Source organism: Corvus kubaryi, unplaced genomic scaffold, assembly GCF_017639235.1.
Source record: "Corvus kubaryi isolate FWS band 111438036 unplaced genomic scaffold, C.kubaryi_AGA036_p1.0 37149, whole genome shotgun sequence".
NCBI lineage: Eukaryota > Metazoa > Chordata > Aves > Passeriformes > Corvidae > Corvus > Corvus kubaryi.
Genome location: NW_024581039.1, coordinates 122,847 through 150,027, shown reverse-complemented (window position 1 = coordinate 150,027; position 27,181 = coordinate 122,847). Strand labels below are relative to the sequence as shown.

The 27,181-nt window shown below is 50.7% G+C and overlaps 1 long non-coding RNA gene across 2 annotated transcripts in view; it reads right to left on the bottom strand.

Moving 5' to 3' along the window:
- Positions 1-24,980, bottom strand: part of LOC121661374 — a 107,251-nt gene extending 82,271 nt beyond the window's left edge. For both annotated transcript variants that reach the window (XR_006014942.1, XR_006014943.1), the window contains exon 1: positions 24,638-24,980. This is a non-coding gene — a long non-coding RNA (uncharacterized LOC121661374). The remainder of the gene's footprint in view (positions 1-24,637) is intronic.
- Positions 24,981-27,181: the final 2,201 nt, after the last annotated feature.

Sequence of the window (27,181 nt, the reverse complement as noted above, 5' to 3'; positions counted from 1 at the left end):
ACCGTATTTCTGGGAATGGCTGGAAATCTCCTGCTTGGGTGGTGGCGGAGGCGCAGTCTCCGCGTTCTGCGCCAGGGGTGGTTCTGCGGCAGAATGCGGATCTAAAGCTGGAAAAGGAGGGATTTTAAACTGGCCAGGCCGTGCCCTGCCCTCGCCAGCCCCTAACATGTGGAAATGGTGATCCCACGTGGGGTTGGTGACAGTGGGAGCAGCTCCAGGTGCTTGGGATGAGGGGATGGGGAGGATGGAGGGGCTGGAATCTGCCCACGCTGCTCAGCTCTGGCTGCCTGAGAGCAGCTCGGTGGGGTCGGCTGCTTCCCACTGGGAAAAGCCATCCCAAGCTGGGGAACAGCATGGGACAGCAAGGGACCACGGCACAGGGGTCATGGAATCCCAGAATCCTGGCATGGTTTGGGTGGGAAGGACCTTCAACCCTATGGGCAGAGACAGCTCCCACTAGCCAGGTTGCTCCAAGCTCCGTCCGACCTGGGGGACACTGCCAACCCTCGGACACTTCCAGGGATGGAAGATGGCACAAGCCTGGACCCAGGGCAGGAGGTCACCCTGGGCCGTCAGCTGCTTCCACAACCTCTGCGATTCCTGAAATTTCCTGATGGGCAAATACGTGGATTCACATGGGGAGATCAGGAGTAGAAGCAGTTTGGAGGAAATTCCCAAGAAATAAAGGACATATTTCTGTTTAGTGGGCGTTGTGTGGAGATTTTTTCCAGACTTTTAAAGCAGCTGAATGAGAAGGACATAAGAATCCCACATCCCTCTTTTTCCCCCCCTTCCTCCTTCGTTCCCAGCATCCCGAAGCAGAAATGTATTGACCCACTCCAATTAATTCGATTTGAGGTGTTGTGGGTCTTATTATTTTCTCCATTTATAGTCCAAGGTTTTTTAAACCTCTCAGCTAAGGGCAACAGAGCTTTTCCAAAGGATTCTTAATTTTTCCTTCCCAGGGAATCCTGATTCAGGCGCTGGAATGAGATGATCTTTACGGTCCCTTCCAACCCAAACCATTCTGTGATTCTGTGTAGAAGGAAAACACAACTTACACGGGGAGAAAATCCGTCAGTTCTTGCATGGAGTTTGTTCTTCCTTGGCAAACATTTCCCAGAGGTTAGATTTCGGAGGGGGGGGGGGAAGCTATTAATGTGTGTGGCTCAGTTCAGACTTTCCCTCCTCCCTCCCTTCTTTCAAAAGATGATATTGCTATTTTTTATACACAAACTCTGTTGAGAATATTGAATTTGGTACATTAAATACCAGAGATGAAGGTCTTAGTGGCTTTTAATGAAGAGGATAAATTCTCCCAACTGCATTTCTCTGTGTATCATCCCCAGTCCCCTTTTCCCAAGCCTTTCCCTTCATTTACGAACTCCAAAGCTGCCAATAAGTTTGTTAATCTCAGTGAAATGCTGTTCCTACTGCAAATATTAGTAAAGATCAACTAATCCAAGTCACGGGCTGGGAGACGGCCCAGTGGGAGCCTCAGGGTATCCAGTGTGCAGATCCAAACTGGATCTCTGTAATCCCAGTGGGGAGAAACTTCCTTGTGGGTATTTGGGAGCCAGCTGAGAAATGGGAACGGGAAGAAAGTGCTAATCCCATGGAAAGGCTCCCCAAGACAGGCCAAACTCAGCAGCCAGAAGGAAAATGAAGTGGGAATGGCGGGTGAGGAGAGGAGGTGGAGAGCCTGGGATGCTCTGGGATGCAAACACATCCTACGTCGCTCACGGCTGCCTGGCAATACCCTGGAGGTGCCGTGGGGTGGGACGGCCCTGGCAGCTCCTTCTGAGGGCTCTGAGCACCCCAAACCAACATCCCAACACCCCCTCAGCATCCACACCTGAGCCTGGCCCTGACCCCAGATCACACCCTTTTATTGACATGATCCCAAACACAGAGGAACCCAATAAAAATCCCCCCACTGGGCGGTCTTGCTCCATAACCCGAAATGATTTTTGCTCTGTTCCTGCAGAAACAGCCAGAAGAGGGACCACAGACTAATTAGGATACTCAGAGCCGACAGCTCCGATGCCAGTGCCGAGGCTGCTCATAAAGCCAAGCACTGGGCTGGGCCTTCCAGCTCTGTTCCTCACCAAAAGGAGGGATAATCATTCCTGGCAAATGAAAAGCAGCACTGGGAGGAGAGGAGAGGCTCCGGGAAGGAGCTATGGAGGATGGAGGGCTGCGGATTGTGCTGCTCCATGAAATATTCAGGAGCTGATGTGGTTTATGGAATGGGCTCGGGCTGGCGGAACATCTCCCGGATTTGCAGCCAGAGCTGCCTGTGGTGCCGGTGTTTGGGATGATGGGAGGCTCCTCAGCTCCCAAACTTTTCCCATGCTCTTCAGCACAGCACTAACAGGTGGCTGCGGCAGGAGCCCGCTCCAGCAGGGATGGAAGGGGCTCTGCAGCACAGCACTGCAGCCTTCTCCCAAAAAACCCCATCCCACAGATTCCAGCCATCGCTCCTGACTCCCGAATCCAGTGTCGCTTCACAGGGCAAAGTCTTTGGGGCAGGGTATTGCCAGAAGTGTTGTTTTCCAAGAAGAGATTTTCCCTAATATCTAGCCTAAACCTCCCCTGCCACAACTTGAGGCTGCTTCCTCTTGCCGTGTCCCTTGTTCCCTGGGGGAAGAGCTCGATCCCACCTCCCTACAACACGGATATTTCACTGCAGGAAAGGCCTCTCCAAGATTCTGCTCCTGCGCAGGACCAGGAGCTGGATGATCCTTGTGGGTTGCTCCCAACTCTGGATATTCCGTGATTCCCGGAAGAATCAGCTCCTTGTGATGCTATTTTCCCCCAGACAATGCTGCCCCCACATTGGGGGGTCTCCATGACACGGGAGTGGGTGATTGGGAAGATGGATGCTGCTCCTGCCCCTCCGGAACAGGCATTTGCAGGGATCCAGCCATCTGCACGGCGGCTCCACAGGCAGCCAGGCTGCCGTAAACTCCCTGGAAAAGCGACAGAAACACTTGGACAGGTGGGATCTCTCTCTCCCCTCTGGCTCCCCATCCCCAGCTCAGGCACTGGAGCAAATGGAGTCAATGCCATAAAAGATAAGAGTGGGATGGATGTGGAGGAGCTGCCTTACAGCTGGCACGTGGTTGGAGGTTGTTTTTCATGGAATATCTGCCTGTTAAAAGTGACATTGGAAACAGAAAAGGGGGAGAGCATAAAATCCATGGAGTTTGGGCCATTTGTCAAAGCTGGAAATGTCTGAACAGAGCAGCGACAAGGCAGCATCTTCCAAAGCATCCACTGGAGCACCTGGAGTTACTTATTCCAAAGGAGTCAGCTGCTAGCGGGGTCTATGGGAGCATTTTTGGTAAGGAAACAGGGATGGATCAACTGAAAGCTCTACACAAAGATTTCTGAGGCACTGGCCCAGGTTTCCCAGAGAAGCTGTGGCTGCCCCATCCCTGCAAGTGTTCAAGGCCAGGCTGAAAAAAGATGAAAAGGAGTGGAAAATCAGGCTGAAGCCCGGAATTTCCTTTAAATATTCAAGATTAAACCAGGAAATGATCAGCTCTGCTCCCCATAATGAAGCTCTCCATGAAATGATGCTCATTGTCCATGTGTTGCAGTAGAGCTTGGACATGAACCAATGTGGAGCTGGGAATAAGGGTGGACTTGGGGACCTCTGCAAGTCCTTTCAGACTATTTTTTAGGCAGAAAGTTTGGGAAGGTGATTGCAGAGCATCAGGGGAGGTGGCCAGACACATCCCTTCCTTCTCCCTATTTCCTTTCTGCATCTGCCCACCCTGAAATCCATTCCCCAAAAGCTACAGAGCACCGTCAGCCCAGGAAACCAACTGGGAAGCCGCTTGGGAAGTTCTCCCCCATTCTGACACATTGCCGTGGTCATTATGCACTTCCCTGCCCGTGAAAAGCAGGCAGTGCCTCTTGACATCCGTACTCCATAACCCTCCTTCTGCTCCGCAGCGGCTCCGCACCGCAACCGCTGCCGCAGTGCCCACGCTCCCAGGCAGCCAGGCACTGACATCCCCACTTTTTCCTGGCACAAGGTGGACTTTTAAAAGTAGCAGCGGCTCTCCGAGGCTGACAGGAGCTGGCAAGGGGCGGGAAGGGGCCCCGGAGCCCCCCTGGCCCCGCACACACAGCCCCGCTCCGCGCTCCACAAGCTGCCGGCCTTTTGTGGCTGTTTCCCTTCTTTCTGTGCCTTTGGCAGCGGGGTGGGAGCGGAGCGAGCAGCTGGCACGGCCTCTCGCCTCTGATTGCAGCATTGATTGTGCACCACATGCCCTGCGCCGCCTCCTCCTCGCTCGCTCTGGAGCGGGAGCTGATTGTGGCCACTCGGAGGGAAGCTTTGGCAGCTGCAGGCCCCCGATGCCAAGTTCTCCTGGCAGTGGCCTGTGGGTGTCAGCTCCTCTCCCTCTCTGGCATTTCCTCTGGCAGGGAAAGCTGCTCTGTGTCACTGGGTTGCCTTCAGGATGGAAAAGTTACCAGCAGAGTACAGCCGGGAGAGAGGTGGGAGGGAAAACTCTTGTAAAGTTTGTGTGGAATAAGGAAGATTCCAGTCCGTGTTTGACCCAGGACTCATCCAAACTGGCAGCAGCACACAGGAGTTGGGATGGCTCCAGTGGCTGGGAGAAGGGCTTGGAGCAACCTGGAATAGTGGAAGGTGTCCCTGCTCATGGCAGGGAGTGGGATGGGATGAGATTTAGGGTCCCTTAAACCCAAATTGCTCAGGGATTCCATGATTCCATTAAGCCATTCAGTTGTGTTTGAGGCCTAAATTCCCAATGGTCACTTGGAAGTGAACCTTAGTGCCTCAGGAGGCTTTTAGGAATTCCCAAGGATTGGGTTTAATCAGTGATCTGCAGTAATTTAATATATTTGCAGTGCTCTCTTCTTTAATACTTAATGAGTGATGATTAGGTTTGTGTATCAGAGCTGAAATCTGCAAGTTAGGTGGCAATTAATGTTTGAAGTGCTCTGTAACTCCAGATATAATGATCCTATTTGCCAAGTAATTATGGAATGTATGTGCCTAATAAACAATAACACTCGGCTCCCGCGCTCACCTGAGGAGCTCCACATGGAAAAATACAGGTACAGGGAAAGCTGGGCCTTCCCCACCACTGGATGCAGCCTCTCCCTGGACCTCAGGTTTGGAAGCACCCAGGAAGTTGTGATAGGACAGGGGTTTGCAACTGCAGGAAGGGGGATTTAGATCAGATTTAAGGAAGAGGGTTCTAATGGTGAGGGTGGGGAGGCCCTGGAAAGGTTCCCAGAGCAGCTGTGGCTGCCCCTGGATCCCTGGAAGTGTCCAAGGCCAGGCTGGACAGGGCTTGGAGCACCCTGGGACAGTGGAAGGTGTGGGTGGAACTGGATGCGCTTTAGGTCCCTTCCAACCCAAGCCATTCCATGATTCTGTGATTCCATGCACATTATCCAAAGGAACGGGTCAATACAAAAGGGTCAACAACTGAGACACCTTCTGACTTCCCCCCTCCTTCCCTCATCAGAGCCGAGTTTGTTGGCAGAAACGGAATGATGTAACCCAGCGGGGTCTGCGCTCCCTCTTTTCCATTACCCCAACTTCCTCTCCGCTTAATTCCTGGCTGGCCTCGGTGCTTAATTAGAAAAAAGAACCATTACATAGCAGAGGCAGCCAACCCAAAGAAAACAGCCCCAGAAGGGCCATGTGCCACTGAGCCCAGGAAAATTGGGAATCAAATTCCACTCCCTGAATTCTTTACAATATTCCTCCTTGCCAAACCCAGGCAAATATTCCACTTACTCCAGCTCCGCTTGCAGAGCTCAGACTGTTCTGCAAACCCAAGTTCACAATGGCTCTTTCAGCAAACATGGAGCTGCACATTTCACATTCATAAATATTCCAGGGGGGTTTTATTATTCCAAAAACAAGGTTAGATGGAGTTTTCATGAGTCAAATATACCGAAAACAAGGCTGGACAAGGCATTTCCTCCCAGGCCATGGAGTTTAGGAGCAGCTGAGCTCCTGAGTAAACACAACAAAGTTAATTTGTTACTATTTTAATAAGAGTTTCCCACCTTTTATTGAGATGGGAAAATGAACAATGAACGATTTCATTTCTGTGTGCGGTGTTTGCTGGGATTTATCCTCTGGAATATGATTAAGAAATACTATCCACTTCTCTCTGTGATTGGTGTCTCCAGCCACGCCACTCTGTATCCTGATTTTCAGCAGGGAGCAGAGAGTCCATCCCCATGGATCATTCCATCTTTAAGCATTTCAAATAAAGGTTGAAAAGGCAGGACACGGATTTCAGAACCGGGGACCACTGTTGTGGTTTCCTTCTCTGGAAAAGCACGATAATATTTGCCTGCACCACAGGAAGCTCCTGCACGTTGACTCTGAAACTCCACCAAGGAAATCATTGGATCAGTTTATTTTGGAGACAGAGCTCTTACAGCATGTATTTGGTCACTGCTGCAGCATCCATCACCCTCTGGATGTAAAAACATGGATACATCTGAGCAGAAATTCCACCTGTTCCAGGCCTGACCACTCCTTTGGCTCTTGACTGCTGGGAAAGCCAACCTTCTCCTGCCTTTGCAGTTGGCAGAGGAGTGTTTTCCCCACATCTCTGTCCTCCGGGTAGGTATGCATCCCAAAATAAACTCCTGGATCCAGCTCCAGGCAGGAATTGACAGCATGAATCATGCCGGGCAAACGTCATCTCAGCCATGGGAACAAGGATATGTGGGAATTCAAAATACAGCAAATAACTGTATTACAGAGCTAAGCGAGGAACACCGGCTCTGCCAAATCCCAGGAAGTTTGCCTTGCCCTTTGGTGATGGTGGGAGTGACGGTGCCACTCTGGCGCCCATCTCCAGGTGGGAGTCCTAACGGGAGTCAGAGAGCAGTCAGCAGCTGGGCTGAGCCCTCACAATGGCTTGGATTGGGAGGGACCTTAAGGATCTCCTCATTCCATCCCCTGCCATGGGTAGGGACATCTTCCACTGGACCACGTTGCTCCAACCTGGCCTTGAACAATTCCAGGGATGGGGCAGCCACAGTTTCTCTGGGCAATAGGATAAACGGAGGACAGGTTGCCCCCTCAGTGGGTCTGTAGGGAACACGTGGAAGAGCAGCCACCTCGGAAGGCTTTATTTGAGAAAGAGCTGTTTCGCTCCGGAAAGTTGATCCAACCTCTACAGACACCCTTGGGAACAAATAGAGACAGAGCAGGAGACACTTGACAGAGGAGCAGCTTGTGGCTTATGGAATCAGCCAAGCCGGCAGCACCGAGCCAGCTCCCAAACACAGGGAATGTGCTCAAGTGGATCTTTATCAAATGTGCGCTGAAAATTCCAGGAGAACAAGGAACACAATGTCCAGGTGTTCCGGAGTCACCGAGGCAGGAGTTGCCATCTCCTCCTCACCAAACCCTTTTGAACACCTCAGGAAAGCGCCACAAAAAATGACAACGGATCCCGAGCCAGGTCTAGCTCCAGCCTGCAACATCTGAGAGCAGTCCCAGCCCTCCCCTTCCCCCTTCCCGAGTTTTTCACCTACTTGGCTGTGTCCCAGAAAGAGCCTGCACACAAGTGAGAGACCCTGGAGCTCGAAGCCTCTCTAAAGCTGGCAGCGGCGCTAAGATTAGAGAGCGAGAAGTGTGAGGGAGCTGAAAGCCTGTGAATCCTGCTAAGGATAGAAAGGCACGAGTAGGAGGCAGCCAAAGCCCATCCCAAGAAATCCGAAGTTGAGCACTGAAGTTGGATGGGATTTACGGATAGGGAACGCAGGCGCTGCCTGCTCTGGAGGCAAGGTAGTGCCTGACAGGCAGGGATGTTCTGTTGGGATCTGATAGCCTGTTTCCCAAAATAGGGATTAGAGCACATCTTCCGATGGGATGCGCCGCTCACGGAAAGTACCAGAGCAGCAACGATGCTTTTCTTGCCCGTGGCTCCCAGGGAAAGTCCTGTCTCCCCTGGGAGCTCTAGACAGAGCCGGCAGCCAGCCAGGTTATCCGGCATTCCGAGGCTTGCTGCAGTGCTTCCAGAGCCAAGGGAATTGCGGCGCACAGATCTGCCTGCAGGCACTGGGAGCAGGTCAGGGAGGGAACCAAGGAAAGGAATGCAGGAAAGGCGCTGCCTCTCACCGGGGTGAACGTGCAAGCTGGGCTGCTCCTCCAAATCCAGGTGAAATGTGGCACTGCAAGTCCTCCAAGCTGCTTCCAGGGGCACCACGCCTTTGGAAAATCCCAGAATCCCAGAACGGTTTGGGTGGAAAGGGGCTTAAGGATCATTTCATTCCACCTTCCACAATCCCAGGGTGCTCCAAGCCCCGTCCAGCCTGGCCTTGGACACTGCCAGGGATGGAGAGGGATGAGGTGGGATGGGATACATATGTACATGTGTCCTCAGGGAATGTCAGCTATCCCAAATCCTACAAATCCTACAAATCCATAAAGTGGACCCAAACAACCCAAAATTATTGGATCAGGGTAGAACAAGGACAATTTTAAGACTTAAATTGTGGAAAAAAATTCCCATTTCCAGTTTGCAAAGTGGCAAATGGAGTACCTTGGACCTGGAAGTATTCTGAATACAAATTCCCAAGTTTGGAATAAGGTTAGATAAAATATTCCAATGGAAGCCCAGGTCTAGGTAATGGAAAACAACACAAGGAAAGCCCACAGGAACACTGAAGCTCAGGTTTTTTTGGAACATATGAGGGCTGCTGGTGGCTCCTGCAGCACAGAGCACAACACTTTGGAAGGGCTCACAGGGAATCTCGGCTCTTCCTGCAGGGATGGAACCACTCTGCTCCCACTGAACTCAGCCAGGGTTTTACTTCAATGGAGCAGAGTTAGGTTAATGCTGAATGTTTGGAAAACACCATTCCCACTTGCCAGCCTGACTCCTCAGAGATCTCCCCATCATTAGTTTAATTCAGCCATCAATGTTTGGAATGGCAGCCGAGGGATTCGGCTGCTCCATGGAGTCAATTGCTGGGTTTGGAAATGGGCTCTGCTTCGTTTTCTGCCATGTAAAACTTGTTCTGTGAACCTTGTTCTGACTCATTTAAACCCCATTTAGGAATCTGGCAGGAAAGACGGGATTTGGGATGTCAGTGGATCTCTTTTGCCTGAAAAACATCCACTACCCTTGGCCCAGATTGGCTGATAAAGGCAATTCCTCTTTGCAGCTCGAATTCCAGTAGATTGAGAAAAAAAGCTGGAATTTTATTCTTTTCCCAGAGTTTTTGAAGATTAAGAATTACAGAATTGCAGAAAAATTAGGGTTGGAAGGGACCTTGAAGATCATCACTTCCCAGCCCTGCCATGGGCAGGGACACCTTCCACTATCCCCACCCCGCCTGGCCTGGGACACTGTCAGGGATCCAGGGGCAGCCACAGCTGCTCTGGGCACCCTGTGCCAGGGCCAGCTTGGATGGGGCCTGGAGCAACCTGGCCTAGTGGAAAGTGTCCCTGGCTGGAACAGGATGGGCTTTAAGGTCCCTTTCCCCCAGATATTCTGGGATTCTGTGCGAAAAGCTCCGAAATGGGCGGCTGAGAAGCCGCCTTTCCCCTTTCCCATTTCAGGTGACATCGGAGCTTCCCAGCTGTTTGATATTCCCGCTCCCCTGGTGATTAATAGCCGAGCCTTTGTGCACAGGTGATTTTCCAGCTCTCGGGTCCCACCAGCTCCCTCCCCTCCTGCAGAGGTGCTGGGAAGTGGCCCCTGCTCACCCCTGCGCAGCGCATTAAGCAGAGCACCGTAACGAGCTGTGCTTCGCTGAGGGCTCTCCAGGTCCCCCCAAATCCTTCCCCAGTGTGATTGTTTGCAAAACGTTGGATAAAATATAAATGATGCTTTCAATTTAAACCAAACCTCACACTGTTCCCAGCTTTAATAACAGTTTTGACAGATGAGATTTCCATCATCTGTTTTTGTCTTTGTCAAGGCTCCTCCAATAAACGCTCTAAACTAACAGATGTGACTATAAAGGCTGAGGCATCAGGAGCTGAGCTTTGTCAAGTGCTACCAGAGATAAATTAATTCCTAGTTTAAGCTTCCACTGAGCATTGGAACATCCCTTTTCCCTGGTTTTGGTTCCTGACCTTGTGCAGGTTTTACACCCAGAGAGAAACTGATCCTGAGAAACCACGACAGGTACAATTAAATTGTATCAGTGATTGGGGCATTAAATAAGGCACCAGTTTAGCCAGGGTAACAACCTGGGAGCCAGAAACCTGTTGGAGGCCTGATATCCATCTAAAGGGAACATTTTCCACCTCTGTTGGAATTCTCAGCACTTCTAAAATACAGGTGAATTATCTGAATGCTAAAGCAGATTTTAGGTGAGACTCTGAGATCCTGCAGCCTGATTTCCTCCCTAACATTCCTGCACATTACCACCCCATGATCTCTTTATTCCCTTCCCTCACCAACCCCACAGGCACCCCCAAATCAATTTCAGGCCGTTTGCGTGCTTGAGCAACAGGTAAGCCGTGGGATTTTTACCGGGAATTAGAATTTCCAATGATAAGAAGAACAAGAAAGATTGGAAGGGGCTGCCCAGGGAAGCGGTGGAGTCCCCATCCCTGGAGGTGGCACTCAGTGCTCTGGTGGGGATCAGTCACAGGTTGGACCCAAAGACCCTGGAGGTCTTTTGCAGCCTCCTTCCAATCGATTCTGGGATTCTGTGAATACCGCCATTGTTTCATCCATGTCTCCAGATTTTACTCTAATACACAAAATAATAAATAAGACATAATTGGGTCTGGCCTCCTGACTCCCACTCTTGCAAAGGCATGAATAAATGAATTAATCACAGCCACCAGGGTGAGGAGAGTGAAATCCACAGAGAAAAAAGGGCGGATGGAATAAAAGTACTGATGTCAGAAAAATTCCGCAATAAAGTTATTTCCCAGTATTGATTTGATAAGTGAAAACTTAAATAAGACTTGGGAAGAGAGACGTGCCAAAGACACGGCTCCTCGGAGATCGCGGCTGTCAGAGGCAGCCAAGGTGGAACAAGGACGAATCCTCCAGCTGAGGAATCGGGAATATTTATGGAGATTCTTGAAAAAGTACTCTAGACTCAGTTTTATTTGATGTTTCCTTGCGCAGTGCCAGGGACTCCCCTGGAATAACTCCTCATGGCTGTAGTTTTTATCCCTCGCTATCGCCCTGTCTCCGACCCTCTCTTCAAACTCCGAGTGCCGTTCATTAAATTCCTTCTTCTATGGAGCCATAAATGCCGTAATCTCGATCCTGATAAGGGCTCTAAAGCTATCCCACAGGATCCTTGTGGTTGGAACTGATGGAACATTAGTGTCAAGGAAGACTATTATTTGAGTCTCAATATAATTAATAAAGCTTTTCTCTCCCCCCCAGGAATGTGCTAAATCTCCGAGTCTTGTTTGTGTTCGGCACAAGACTTCCCTAGATCGCACAGAAAAGAGGGATACGGAAAAAAAGATGAAAAAGCCTTTAAATATTTAACAGTTGAAACCCAACATAAATTGGAGATTTGAATAAAAAATCAGCCCAAGTATATTTGTATGAAACTGGTGAACAGAAGGAATACACATGCTCCGAGGAATAGATTTTATGCCAAACATCAATCAATCCCGGCTCCGAAGCCTATTTATAATACTGTGGGGGTTCTGGACGGTTGCACTTCACACTGGGAGGACCAATCCATGACATTATCTGGTGAACAATTGAAGGCTTTTACAAATAATTAAAACTCTGCTTGGAAATGGGGATCTTGCCGCAGCTTTTGTGGCCACGCACCGGCTCGTGGCGATGGCAGTGTGTAAATAATGAGTAGTTAATGTCGGATTTGCTTCACCATCCTCTGCCTGCTGGGGCTTTCTCCCTGTTTATTGATCTTTTGGGCACAAATATGGATTTACTTCCAGCTTTCCCTTCCCTCTCCCCTCACCTCCATCCAGGACAGCCGGGTTAGATGGGATATTGGGAAGAAGTCCTTCCCTGTGAGGGTGGGCAGGCCCTGGCACAGGTTGCCCAGAGAAGCTGTGGCTGTCCTTGGATCTTTGGAAGTGTCCAAGGCCAGGCTGGATGGGGCTTGGAGCACCCTGGGATAGTGGAAAGTGTCCCTGCCCATGGTAGGAGGTGGAATGAGATGAGCTTTGAGGTCCCTTCCAACCCAAACCACCCTGGGATTCCATGATTCCTGCCCTAAGGAAGTGCCCTGATTTGCTAATTCAGTCAGCAGGGAGAGCCGATCCCATTCCTGAGGAGGGGAAGCGACTAAAGTGGGGCCATGAGCACTTCCCAGGAGCTGGGTGCTGTGAGAGCCCCTCCTGCCCTGGCTGCATCCAGGGAGCTCAGAGCCACTGACCTGGGCAATGGATCCACTGGGAACCAATTCCAGACCCTTGCCTTTCCAACCAGCCTCGTGTATGCACATGAACTGAAAGGTTGAACCCAAAGGATCTGGGATTTGGGATGCTTCCCAATGTCCATGTTACCTACTAGCACTCAGCCTTAGCTAAACCCCCCTGGTCGTTGCCCATGTAGGAAAGAGCTCCTGGTTCATCCTGGAGTTTTCCAGCCCGGAGCACCAGCGGGTGCTGGGTGCTGGGTGGCTGCATGCGGCAGAGCAGCAGGGGGAGCTCAGACATCCCATTTGGCTCTCTCCAAATGTCATTCCTTAAGACCTTCTGAGCAATTAAACCAAATTTAGCAGGAATCAATCATACAGACACGAGGGTGGGAAATAATGAAGATGGATGTTGTTTAAAGCCTTCCAAGAGTTCCTGCCGGAGCTAGATATCATCCTGAGTAGGATTAGATTATCCAAGTGACCTTAGAAGTGTTCAAGTGTCCTCCCAAGTGGGAGCAGGCAGCACATTGAGCCCCACCAGTTCCTTTCCCCCTGGTTTGGCCCTTCTTTTCCAAGGTAAGTCCTTCCCTGGAGCACTGCTGGCATGGCCGGGATGCACGGAGGCAGAGCGGAATCCCTGCCAGAGCAGGAGGAACACTCTGTTCTCCCAGCTCTGTTTCTACAAGCAAAACAAATCTTTGATTTGAGACTGAAAATCCTACTTCAAATCCCTCTTCCCAGGTGTGGGGCCAATATATTTCATTTCCCTTAAAGTTCCCACTGGGATCCACCGGGCTGGCTGCTCCCGCCTTTCCTCCCAGGAAACAGGTGGGTTTCCAACCTTCTGAAGACACCAAAGTGCTTCTTTACAAAGTGACTTGCAAAGCAAAAATATAAAAAAAAAAAAAGAGATTTTTTTTCCCTATTCCCCAGGGATTTTTGAGCATATGAAGCACAAAAATAATCACAGAAATGACGCAAAGGAAGAAAAAACCCAAGGATTTAGTCGGAGTCAGCAATCCAAAGGCAGCTCCCTGCTGCTGCTTCACCCCCACGACACAGACTGGATTTAAGGGACTCTTCAGCTGAGCAGTGGCCAAAGCCAAGACCTTAAATCCCTAGGAACTGCTGGAAGCCAGCTCGAAAACCTTGGTATGTGGGAAGGTGACACTGTTGCAGAAGAACAAACCAGGCAATGCTTATTTTTAATTAATTAGGAATAAAGAGAGGGAATATTGTGGCTGTCAGGGCACAGAGGGCACTGACACATCCAACTGCACCTTCTTCCGTAGATCACTCCATGGACTGCTATCCCTGGCCCCTTCCCTGGAAGGACCTGGGAGCCTCCCCCCGGAGCAGCCCCCCTCTTCCTGCCCTTGGACACACACAGGCTTGAAATCCAACACGTGTCTTCCAGACAAACCAGCTAGGTCTGGAATAGTGGGATGTCTGTGTCATCTCCAGCTGTTTCCCTCCTCTGCTGGAGCTTAAAGAAGTAAATATTGAAATAAAAACCCCTGGGCTCTCCTAAACCAATCCAGATCCGTATCTTCCACCTCTGGGAAGACACATGGAGCATCACGTAAATCCCTCGGCACCTCACTTATCTCCTCCCAAGGCTTGAAATCGGGTTTTGCTCCAGAAATTGGAATTTCCATCAGGAAATCTTTACATTAGGAAAAAGTGCCCCTGGGAGCAGCAACCGGGATTCAAGTCGGGGTTTGTGACCCTAAACCTGAGCTTAGGATCTGCTGCTCCTTGTGTTTTCCTCCTCCCTCAGCTCCTGCCAATAACCAGGATGCTGTGAGTGCCTGTGCTGGCTGGGGGACAGGGAGGAAAAGCAGGACCCGCTGGACAGCCCCAGTTCTGGAGTGTGCTTCCCTGCACAGTTCCAGGACATTTTTACATGGGATTTTCACAGAGGTTTTGGCTTCAGGTGCACGCTGCACATTTCCCTGGGGATTTGGTTGTTTTGTGTCGAGCTGAAACAAAAGTGGCAGAAAATCAGCTGAGCTTCTGTGCTCTCACTACTGTGGTGGGAAAGGAGGAAAGTGGCTTTTCCTTGGAAGGAATGATGCTGCTCTTCCCTAATTTCTCTAATGACATTTGATATTATGGTGATGAGTGCCTTGGAAAATACATATGATAATCATTATAATCAAGCACATGTGTCTGGAGAGTGTAATAGGTACATTCTATAAACTAGAAAATAAACATGTGTTAAGGAACGACTTTTAATATTAATTTCCGTTTTTAGAAAGCAAGGCCCCAGATCCAACTGGGGATTAACCAGCCAAAACGGGATTTTATAGAATCCTGGAATCCCAGCATAGGTTGGGCTGGCAGGGACCTTAAAGCCCATCTCATCCCTCTCCCTGCTATGGGCAGGGACACCTTCCACTATCCCAGGTCACTCCAAGCTCCATCCAGCCTGGCTTTGGACACTTCCAGGGATGGGCCAGCCACAGCCTTGGAAGGGAAAGATGCCTAAATCCCAAATCATAATCCACAGCCCTCCTGCCCAGCTGATGCTCATTTGAAGACTCAGGATGCAAAACATTCCAGTTCCTCAGCCACCAAAAAATTCTCAGGAAGAGAAGTATTCCCTGGGTTTGGAATCACACCAGGGCACTCCAGATCTTCCTGCTGGGCTGCTGCCCCTCTGGCATCAGCCCTGAAGCTCCAAATACTCCTCTGACCTGGGATTCAGGCTTGAAAAGGGATAGGGGTGCTGAAGGAGTGGGTAACTCCCTAGGAGTCTGTCTGTTCTCCCACTTTACAAGTGGCAGGACAAGGGGAAACAGCCTCAAGTTACAGCAGGGGAGGTTTAGGCTGGATATTACGGAAAACTTCCTCATGGAAAGGGCTGTCCTGCCCTGGCACAGTTGCCCAGGGCAGGGGTGGAGTCCCCATCCCTGGAGGGATTTAAAGCCGTGTGGATGTGGCACCTGGGGACAGGGGTTAGTGATGGCCTTGGCAGTGCTGGGGGATGATTTGACTCGATGATATTACAGGGCTTTTCCAGCCTAAATAATTCCACAATTCCATGATTCTACTGCTCTGCTGGGATGTCACCTTTGTGGGGGTTCTGCAAGCAGAGCCTGCCTTGCTTTGCACTGATGTCACAGTGGAATGACAGCAGTGGAATGACTCCGGAACAAAAGTAGGGCAAGGCTGAACGAGGCGCATCCCATTCTTTCTGAACGGAATCACATGGAAAAAGCACTTTCTGGACCTCTCCAGCAAGTCCAACAGCTGCTGGAAATCAGAGTAACCCCACTGGGTTCAGTGGATCTCCTGTAATTCCTGGCAGCAGGGAATCCAGCCTCGCATTCCCCACCCAGGTCCTGGATTTTACCCTACAGTTTAATCCCTGAAGTAGGGATTTGTTCCTGAAAGGAAAACCTGGATAATTGGCAACAGAGTGAACAATGCGAGACTTTCTGCACAGAGAGGATGTGATTTCCCTATCCCTGGAAGTGCTCAGGGCCAGGCTGGATGGGGCTTGAAGCAACCTGGTCTAGTGGAAGGTTGCACCCCCGCAGAGGGGTGCAACTGGATGGTCCTTAAGTTCCCTTCCAACCCACCCCATTCCGTGATTCTGGGATCCCACAGCTTTGGAACGAGGAGAAGAACAACACTAGAAGGTGCAGAGTAACTCTTGAGAACCAGAATTAACACAGCAGCCAGGCATTGGGCTTATTTGGCCTCCTGAACTGGGGAAGTGAACTGTTCCCAAAATCCCAGCCCTTGACTGGAGTGCCTCTCCCATGGAAGCCCCGGAGCCTCTCCCACTGCACAGTCTATTGATTTTAGGAGTCATCAATGTATATTGTGTGTCTATACCATTACCAGGACAAGCAGGAGGTGCACAGAGTCATTTGCCTGCCGAAGCCAGTTGTCCCATGCTGTGCCCTATGGGAAGCCACTGATTCCTACACTTGGAGCAGGGACAATGCAACTTAATCAGAGTGACAGGAAACAGGCAGCAATTACAGTGTGCAGCTACATCTGCTGGGTTCCACTTCACTGAAGGAAGAGTTATCTCAATTTTAATGTACAGCCCTTTTTCATGTTTCATTTAACCTCTGCTGTATTATTAACCACATCAAAATATAACGACGGTCGTTAGGAAAAAAATGGAAAATGAGAACATTTGGGAAAATTTGACTCTTCCCCCTTTATCTGTAATTTAACGGTCTCGGTTTTACTTTCGTGCCCCATTCCGCAGTCTCATTTAATAGATAGGTTTGTTTGCTTTAAATACCAAGTGCAACCCCAATCCTGCTTCTTCCAAACTCCATGGCAAAATAATTCCCAATGCACCGGAAGCAAGATGTGACCTGCTGATATTCCTTCTTCTTAATTGCCGCAGTGGAATGAAGCCTCCCCAATAGTTTGCTCATTTGCCCAAATTGTGTTCCTAACCTTGAAAGATTCTCATTGTTAGTGTTTCACTGGATCAGGAATCATTGGGAATTCCTCACAACCTGTGGGAAAACTGGGAGAAGGGGAACAAAACCTGGATTGGACCAGGCCTCTGGCTCCAGAGGAGCAGGGCTGTGCTCCCACCTTGCACTGAGGAGCTCAGGGATGGAGGTCAGGTGCTTCCCTCCATGGAAAGCATAACCCAGTACTGTCCTCATTTTGCCGTCAGGTGCAAAGTGTGACTTGGGAGGCACTGGGATGGAAACGGGACCAAAAATCCTGGCTACAGGATTTGGTGCAGAGAAGGTTATGGAATCCTAGGATGAATTCTGGAATGGTTTGGGTTGGAAGGGATTTTAAGGATCATCACATGGGCAGGGACACCTTCCACTATCCCAGGTTGCTCCAAGCCCTGTCCAACCTGGCCTTGAATAATTAACCAGGAATTAGGTGCCGGAAACACCATCACCGGAGCGGATCACGGGGATGCCTGTCCTGCATTTCCTGCTGTAAGTCTCAGGGAAAGCTCTCCGGAGCACACACCGGAGCAGCTCAGCAGCAGGTGACATGGTGCAGCTGCATTGCTGGGAATGTTCTTTGTTTCGGAACCAGTCCATGCCAAGATCCATCCTGGCAGGATGGCAAGGGGAGCTCCCAGTGCATTTTCTCATGTGCCAATCTAAAATTCCCTCATCTGAGTGGACTCCCCTTCCCTGGGAATGTTCAAGGCCAGGTTGGATGGGGCTTGGAGCAACCTGGGATAGTGGAAGGTGTCCCTGCCCATGGCAGGGGGTGGAATGAGATGAGCTTTGAGGTCCCTTCCAACCCAAACCATTCCATGATTCCATAATAAACCAAGATGATCCTTCTAAGCTTAACCTAAATAAAACATATAAAACAATTCCTGTGTGTGGAGAACAATGAAGAACCTGCCTGGAGGGGGTAATCAGCATCTGAGGAGTCTTTCATCTAACAAGGACATCTTAAGTGAAGTTGCCTGAAAAAAAGGTGCTGTGCAATTGCCAAACACCTCCCCGTATTCCGAGGATTCCTCTGAAGCACCGTGTGTTAATTGGAAGGAAGTTGGAAAGCTTTCTAGCAGGATCCTGTAATAAGCTTCATTAATCCGGGGGTCGGCGGTGCATTGCATATTAATAAAAAGGCAGGGAAGGGAACTAAAGGGTGGAGAAACTGGGAAGGCTTGGATGGGATATTGGGAAGGAATTGTTCCCTGGGAGGGTGGGCAGGCTCTGGCACAGAGTGCCCAGAGCAGCTGTGGCTGCCCCTGGATCCCTGGCAGTGTCCAAGGCCAGGTTGGACAGGGCTTGGAGCAACCTGGGATAGTGGAAGGTGTCTCAGGGTGGAAGGAGATGATCTTTAAGTTCCTTCCACCCCAACCCAGCGTGGGATTCTATGGACTGTCTTGTCTAGGTGTCATAGGAAAGCCTGCTCTGGCACTATCCCATCTCCACGTGCTTATAGAAAGTACAGATAAGTGGGTGTGTGCCAATCAAAGCAAGGAAACTGAGGAAGGAGCAGCTCAGCTGGAGGTGCTATGATGAAAGCACAAATGGATGTGAAAAATCCCATTTTCTTAGGATTTTGGGAGTGCAGGGCCTAAAGAGGCAGTTGGTTGGGGCTCACAGTCCTGTAAGTTGTGCTAAGAACGGACGCTCAACTGAGCACAACTAAAAGACTCCTCCTGTTGAGAAGCCCATGGATTAGATATGAATTATCCTGTTTGCATTTCATTTAGTTTGATTTTCTCTCTATTTCCTATTTTCTAAATTAGATAACCCTTGCTTGATTTAAGGTAATTTGCCTTTACTGACTATTACTTAAGGCTAAGCATTTGCAAAGCCATTCCAGGAGAGGAGGAAAATTAAACCATGGAAATTTAGGGTTTAGAGAACAAAAGGAATGCAGAGATGGAAGGGAAGCGATGATGAATGGGAAGCTGGCGACGCCTCAGCCCCAAGAGCTGCCTTTGACCGATGCCACGAGCTTTTCCAGACACTCTGGAGCTTCCTTTGTGCATCCTGTGCTTAAAAATTTGATGAGCTGAGTTCCTCGTGTATTTACCACTAGTACAGCAACAGGGACCCATAAGCAGGAAAACGGAGTTGGATGATCCACCCTTTTTCTTTGGGAGATTATGGGCTCCGACAATTTAACTGCCTGCTTTTATTTCCACGCTATATTGCAGTTGCATCTGGAAACCAGGAAATTCAGTTTGGAAACGAAAAGGAGGAGGAGGGAAGAGAGGAGGGAAGTGGGGAAAAACACAAGACATGGGCAGCGAAGCCTCTCTCTGACACTGCACCCTGGACTCCGTGAAAATCTCTCCCGGATGAATGTGGGATCTCTTTAGGAGCTGCTAATCTATGCAAAGCAAATTGTTTTGGATTTGCCCAGCCCATCCCTGCCCACCCCATCATTTGTAACTGCTGCTTGTGGTGACAGAAACTCTTCATCAAAGTGCGGGCTACACACACACCTCACACTCATTAAAAGCAGCAAGGTTTGTAAGGACACAACACCAGCAAACCACCTCAGCAGCTTGATCCTGAGGATTTTTCCATGGGACAACCCTTTCTGTGGATTATTGTGCCTTGCACTATGCTTCCCCCATGGAAGCACAGGTTGCATCCAGTGGGCTGGACCCACTGGCTGGGCACTGGCTGGTGGGAGGTGTCCTCTGGCCTGTCACCACCACCACCACTGTGCTGCCCAAGCGCCCTCTTGGTGGAAATCAGGATGTTCCACCTCGCACAGAGACAAATCCTGCTCAATCCAAATGTCTCCGAGAACAATTTTCGCCTGGAGAATGTTCCTTCATTCCCATCTGTGCAGATCACAGTTTGAAATGCTGCCTGCACTTTCCAAACCCTTGCTTCACCAGAAAAAAAATAGCCAGAGCAAACTACAAAAAAAACAGCAAACAAGGAAAAATCCCAACCTATCAAATGAATATGGAATAAAAATAAGGGAAGGAAATGCTGAAGCAATCAGTCCTCCTCCATTTGTTTTGCTGTCTGACAGACCCAGTAAGCTGTCCCCGCTCCCCTACTGGGGTTTACATGATGTACACACATCCACAACCCTAGCTAGCTGCTCCCTGGCATACCTCGGGAATGCCACTGTGTCCTCCAGTGGAATTCTGTATCAATAACTTTCCCAAATAAATCTCGGGGCTGCCTTATAATAATGAACTGTCACAGTTCCCATTGTTTTCCCAGGGCCTTGCAGCTGCATTCTTTCACAGGTGCTTGGCAAATTCAAATCAGGCTGGTTTGGGGTTTCAGGAGGAGACCAAATCCCTCCTCCAGCAGATTGTTGGGGAGTTATCCATGTGGGAAACACGACTTTACTTTCCCCACCCTGCCTCGCTCCTCTGGTCCCCTGACCCCTCACCTTCCTCGTGCTTCCTGGTGATGAAATTGGAATCTCAGAATCCCAGAACGGTTCGAGTGGGAAGGACCTTAAAGCTCATCTCGTTCCACCCCTGCCATGGCAGCGACATCTTCCACTATCCCAGGTTGCTCCAAGCCCCATCCAGCCTGGCCTTGGGCACTGCCAGGAATCCAGGGGCAGCCACAGCTGCTCTGGGTGACCTCACCCACAGCCTCTCCCCAGCAAAGTTCCCCTGAGCCAGCCTGACTTCACCCAGCCATCACCAGCTCAGGCATCTGACATTCCAGGCTGTCTCCGTGTTTGGATGCAGGAGCTGTAACCCTCAGGAAGGACCCGAGCCGGCGGCAGGCATTCCTGCTGATTTGCAGGATCATTGTGTACTCAGCAGGGAGACGCTTTCTCAGGCGGTGACTGCAAGCAAGAACCAGCCTTGAGTGCCGGGAGATGCCAGCTGGAGGCATCTTAGCCTCAGACCAGACCTGGAAAGCCTCATCCTATGGATCTCCTGGCTGCTGCACCTTTCCCAATGCAGCCATGGAGCACCCACTGACAGGTGTGAAGCCGTGTCCCCTCCAAGCACATACAGGACAGGAGGGAAGCTCCATGCCAGCTGAGTTGTGTTATAAATGATCCTCATTTATTACTCGGCTGGTGTAAATCCCTGGCTCCAGCCTCATCCAGCTTGGGCTTGAACACCTTTATCCCTGCAAGTGTCCAAGGCCAGGCTGGGGCTTGGAGCAACCTGGAAGGTGTTCCTGCCCACGGCAGGGGGTGGAATGAGGTGATCTTTAAGGTCCCTTCCAACCCAAACCATTCAGGATTCCATGACTCGGAAGGCAGCACAATGTGTCCCTTCCCTTGGAAAGGCTCTCAAGGATGTGCCTGGAGCTCTCGGCAGATCCAGTGGGAATGTGCACACCAGCTGTGTCTGCATGATTCCCCACCAAACCCACCAGCTCCCGAGTAATGCCATGGGTGAGGATGAGCAGTTCAATATTCCCCACAAGGCTAAACCACCACTGGGATGATCCTGACTATTGAAAATATTCCACTTGTGACTCAATATTCACAGTGACAAGGAGAACATTTGGGATGCAAGGATCCTTTGCACTGGCCAGATGCAGTTTGGCTTTGTGTTCCCTCCCTCTCACGCTTTTTTTCCCCTAATTCCTCATTTCTTTGCAATCTTTTCAGCTCCCTCTCTACAGACAACATAATCAATGGGGCTGGGCAAGGCCCTAGAATTCCTGCTGGGGAACAGGAGCTTTTAGGGAGAACTCCGTGCATTTCCATGACTGCTTCTGAACTAGTATTAGGTATTTATTTATTACATTTAGTGCCCAATAAGGAGTGACAGAACATTGCAGCCGGAGGTTCTGAGGCTGCATTTGCAGCTCTTCCTAAGGAGCACAAGTGGGGAGGGAGATCCTGTGTCCCTGCCCGTGTTCCCGTCTCATGTGTGGGAGGTGGCCCAGAGACAGTGCAGAAACACGTCTGTGTCTCCCATGCTCCAACTGGAATGTCTGGGAGCTCCAACCAGACCTCTGCTGGGGAGTTCCACCAGCCCAGGCTGCTCCAAGCCCTGCCCAACCTGGCCCTGAGCACTCCAAGGATGGGGCAGGCACAGCTTCTCCGGGTGACCTCACACCCAGCCTCTTCCCATCCCCAAATCACAATGGGCATTCATTTAACTTTAGTTAATTAAATTCAGTAGGTTTGAGCCTATTATTTCAGTAATTTTTAGGTATTCCTACGCCTGACCACCCTTTCCATGAAGAAATTCCTCCTGATGTCCAACCTGAACCTCCCCTGGCACAGCTTGAGGCCGCTACTTTAAAAAGGAATTTGTTTCCCTCCAAAACATTGAAACCAGTTTGCCATGAAAATTAATTCAAATAGAATTTCCTTCCTCGTGTTCATTTCAAATAATCAACTTCTCCTAGAGCTGGAAATGCCATAACTGTGTGTCCAGTTCACAGGATTTAAATCCAACCTCTATCTCTTTACTAAGCACAAATACTTCTAATTTTTTGTAAAGTTAGATTATGTCCTAGGCTGCTCCCAGAAAAACAAAGGTTGGAATTTCTATGGTTTAATAAAAGGAGATTAATATGGAAGTGAAACAAATCTACTGTTAGAAAAATAAGCAGAATCAAAATCCATTTAACTGAAACCTGCAGCTCTTTATATTGCAATCATAATACACTTAGAGGAGCAGCTTCCCTAAAAACTGGCCTTGTCACCGATGGCCCTTTATTCTTCCCTCTGTGTTCCTTGTCAAGGAGCTGATTCAGGCAGCTAATTGGGATAATAACTAATCCAGCCACCATGTATTCCCCCAATTATTTCCTTCTTCATCCCTCTCCCATTCTTATTCCCATGTATTTTTTACAGCAGCTTTTAATTCAATTATCAGGACGAGTGACGGATGGCAGCGCACGGGACTCAACCCAAGGATCCCCCATGATCGACGGGTCCAGGCTCAATAACAAACAGCAATAACAAAAATAAGATATAAAACAAGATATAAAACAATTCACAATAAGAACAACAACAAACTTTTGCCAACAGTCGAGAGACTTAAAAAAACACTCAATAATTTAAAGAATACCATATGGGGGAACAAACTTTTAAATCTCATAAACTCTCCCAGAGGGTTTCCCTCATATTCCCATTCATATTCCCAGAGAAGCTGTGGATGCCCCAGCCCTGGAATTGTTCAAGGCTGGGCTGGAAGAGGCTTGGAGCAAGGGATTTTAAGGATCATCCCCCTGCCATGGGCAGGGACACCTTCCACTAGCCCAGGTTACTCCAAACCTTTTTCCAGATGCTGGTTCTTTAGGAAATATGAACAATTCCTGCTGAAATCTTGATAAGAGATTGCTTTATTGTATTTTCTGTATTCCTGTCATCACAACCCATGGATTTCCATAATGACCTACATATGCCCATTACAAAAATTGAAAATACATGGAAAATCTCTTTACATCCCCTGCACCTCTTGGCCTTTTCCCAAATCCACTGTTTTCTCCCTAATGGACTGCAGTATTCCATACCCATTAGTACGACCTAAAATGATGACATTTCACTTTAATTGAAATCAAACATCCTCTTTCGTTAGGGAATTAGAAAACAAACCAAATTTCAATCGGAATTCAGACAAGCACAGAAGAATATTTTCCCACCTCCACGAGCACCTTCCCATGGAAATCTGCAGTGTTTCTGAGGCAGTGAATGAAACGCGTTCTTTGTTTAGCTGCACTGAAATTAGCAAGTTTCCCCTCTAACCCAAAGCAGCCTCATGTTGACTCATAACAAGGAAGCACAAAGGGAGAAACTGCATGGAAATTATAAGGCTTTTTTGCTCCATTTTCCCACTTGTTTATTTTTGGGAGGTGGAGAAACAAACACTTCGGTGATTTGGGGGTTTATCCTATAAAATTTATTAAGCGCAACTTTGTTCCACTTCTGTTTTATCACAAAACCCAATGTGGCAGCTCCGGATCACATGGATTCATTCACGGCATCAGCTACTGCAGCTTCATAACATTAATCAACTTATTTTCAGCATCACCATAGAGTCATGGAATGGTTTGGGATTCTAAGGATTTTCCAGTTCCATCCCCTCTGCTCACGAACCTGGCTGCTCTAAGCCCTATCCAACCTGGCCTTGGACACTTCCAGGGAAGGGGAGTCCAATAAAATTTCCCAAGTTTATCTGCAACTCCATAAATCCACTGAGAAGGTGCATACTCACTTTTTTCATGGATTTATATCAAGCCACATTTTGATGGATTTTTATAGGAATGGCAAAAGGCACGATCATAGCCCCAAATGGGAATAAAATGCAGTCTGGTGCTTTGCTATCCTGGTATTAAAGTCTATGGACAGCAGAAAAAAATCCTTTTGGAGTTCAAGAACCTCAAGATGTGACTTTTTGGCTAAATCCTGTACTTTTACCACCCCTTCCCATGTTCACGGGGCAGTTCAGCTTCCCAGCTGCTTCCTGTGAATTCTGAGGTGCCCCACTGCTCAGCCAATTCTCCACATAGAATTCCTGGGACATGCTGAAAACAGGACATATGGGGACAGTATAAAATCCAGAGGATTAAAACTGGAAAATTAATAAAACCAGGGCCAGGGTGGCAGTTGATTCAGCCCTTTTCCTACTTAATTTCCAGATAAAACCTCAGAGCCCGTTATTAACCAAATTCCTCATTAATTTGAAGGAAGCATCCCTGGAAGTGTTCAAGGCTAGGTTGGATGGGGCTTGGAGCATTCTGGTCTAGTGACAGACCCTTCCAACCCAAACCATTCCACAATTTTATACCATTCCCCCTCCCTCTGCCTTTCCCCATTCCCTTCTTTATTTTCATTTCCAGTGCCTGCTTATGCACCGGCCCCATTGGGAGCTCTGCACCCAAGAAATATTTTAACAGGAATAATTCAAACCTACCTTTTTTAACGGGATACTGAGGGCTGAACGGGTTGAAAGCCTTCAATGGTCAGATCATGGCTGAGGGGCTGAAATCCTTCACAGGCTTTGCTGAGGGAGCTGAGGCGTCTGAAGCCCCTCACAGCATCTTGGTCATGGCTGAGGGGCTGAAATCCCTCAGAGTTTGCTGAAGCTTGAGGGAGCTGAGGCGTCTGAAGCCCCTCACCGCATCTTGATCATGGCTGAGGGGCTGAAATCCCTCAGTTTGCTGAAGGCTGAGGGAGCTGAGGGGGCTGAAGCCCCTCACCGCATCTTGATCACGGCTGAGGGGCTGAAATCCCTCAGTTTGCTGAAGGCTGAGGGAGCTGAGGGGGCTGAAGCCCCTCACCGCATCTTGGTCACGGCTGAGGGGCTGAAATCCCTCAGTTTGCTGAAGGCTGAGGGAGCTGAGGGGGCTGAAGCCCCTCACGGCATCTTGGTCACGGCTGAGGGGCTGAAATCCCTCAGAGTTTGCTGAAGGCTGAGGGAGCTGAGGGGGCTGAAGCCACTCACAGCATCTTGGTCATGGCTGAGGGGCTGAAATCCCTCAGAGTTTGCTGAAGCTTGAGGGAGCTGAGGCGTCTGAAGCCCCTCACCGCATCTTGATCATGGCTGAGAAGCTGAAGTCCCTCACGGAGTTTGCTGAAGGCTGAGGGAGCTGAGGGGGCTGAAGCCCCTCACGGCATCTTCATCATGGCTGAGAAGCTGAAATGCCTCACGGAGTTTGCTGAAGTCTGAGGGAGCTGAGGGGGCTGAAGCCCCTCACGGCGTCTTGGTCATGGCTGAGGGGCTGAAATCCCTCAGTTTGCTGAAGGCTGAGGGAGCTGAGGGGGCTGAAGCCCCTAAGGGCGCCTTTATCATGGCTGAGGGGCTGAAATCCCTCAGAGTTTGCTGAAGTCTGAGGGAGCTGAGGGGGCTGAAGCCCCTCACGGCGTCTGATCAGCGGCGCGAAACAAAAGGCGCGAAGACGGAAAGCGCGAGACTTCGAGGGTCCTCCGAGGGCTGAGGGTGGGGCCAGAGCCGTCCCGGCGGCCACCACGGACTGGGCGGGGCGCGAGCCTCTCACGGCGGAGCGTCGCGAGCCCCTCATGGCGTCGGTTGAGGGCCGGGAGTGCGAGGAACCCTTGGCGGGTCTGTGGGGACCGAAACCCCTCACGGCATCTGATCATGGCTGAGGGGCGCGAAACCCTTCGAGAGTCTGCGGGAGCTGAAACCCCTCGGGGGACTGCTGAGGAGGCTGTAACCACTCATGGCGTCTGGTCATGGTAAGAGGGCGCGCGAAACCCCTCACAGGGTTTGCTGAGGGCTGGGCGGGCTGAGGGGTCTGAAACGCCTCGAGGGTCGTCTGAGGGGTCTGCGCGAAACCCCTCACAACGTTTTCTGAGGGCTGGGGGCGCTCTGGGGCCTAAAACCCTTCGAGGGCCTGCTGAGGGCTCTGAAACCTTCACGGGTCTGCTGGAGGGGTCTGAAAGCCCTCGCGGGCCTGCTGAGGGGGCTGAAACCCTTGATGGGGTCTGATCATGGCTGAGGGCTCTGAAACCCCTCCTGGGTGTGCTCAAGGGCCTGAAAGCCCTCCCGGGTCTTGCTGAGGGTGCTGAAAGCCCTCCCGGGTCTTGCTGAGGGTGCTGAAAGCCCTCCCGGGGTCTGACCATGGCGGAGGGTGCTGAAACGCCTCCCGAGTGTGCTGAGGGTGCTGAAAGCCCTCACGGGTCTTGCTGAGGGGCCTGAAAGCCCTCCCGGAGTCTGATCATGGCTGAGGGTGCTGAAACCCCTCCCAGGTGTGCTGAGGAGCCTGAACCCTCACGGGTCTTGCTGACGGTGCTGAAAGCCCTCCCGGGGTCTGATCATGGCGGAGGGTGCTGAAACCCTCCCGAGTGCGCTGAGGGGCCTGAAACCCCTCCCGGGGTCTGATCATGGCGGAGGGTGCTGAAACGCCTCCAGGGTGTGCTGAGGGGCCTGAAAGCCCTCCCGGGTCTTGCTGAGGGGCCTGAAAGCGCTCCCGGGGTCTGATCATGGCTGAGGGTGCTGAAAGCCCTCCCGGGGGTGCTGAGGGTGCTGAAAGCCCTCCCGGGGGTGCTGAGGGCTGGGGGCGCGAAGCCCCTCCCGGCTGCGCTCATGGCCGAGTGGCGCGGAAGCCGTCAGGGCTGCGCTGCGGGCCCGGCGGTGCGGCGGGCGCGGATCCCCCTGGGTTTGCGCGGGAACACGTGAGGGGCGCAGCGCGGTGTGAGGGGCGGCGGGGTCCCTCCATCTTGTGAGCCCCGCCGCGCCGTCCCGCCCGCTTCCTCCCGCCCTCCTCCTCCTCCTCCTCCTCGTCATTGTCTGCGAGCGGCGGCGGCGGCGCTTATAAGGCGGCGGGCATTGCCCGGATGTGAGCGGCGGGCGATGCGGCTGCCCGGGCGGGATGCGATCGGCCGCGGCTCGGCGGGGGAGGCCGCGCTGCTGAGCCGGAGGAGGCGGCGGGCGCTGCTCTAAACTTGGACCAAGTTGGGGAACGGGCGGCCCCGCGCTCCCCCGAGGGGGGAGTCG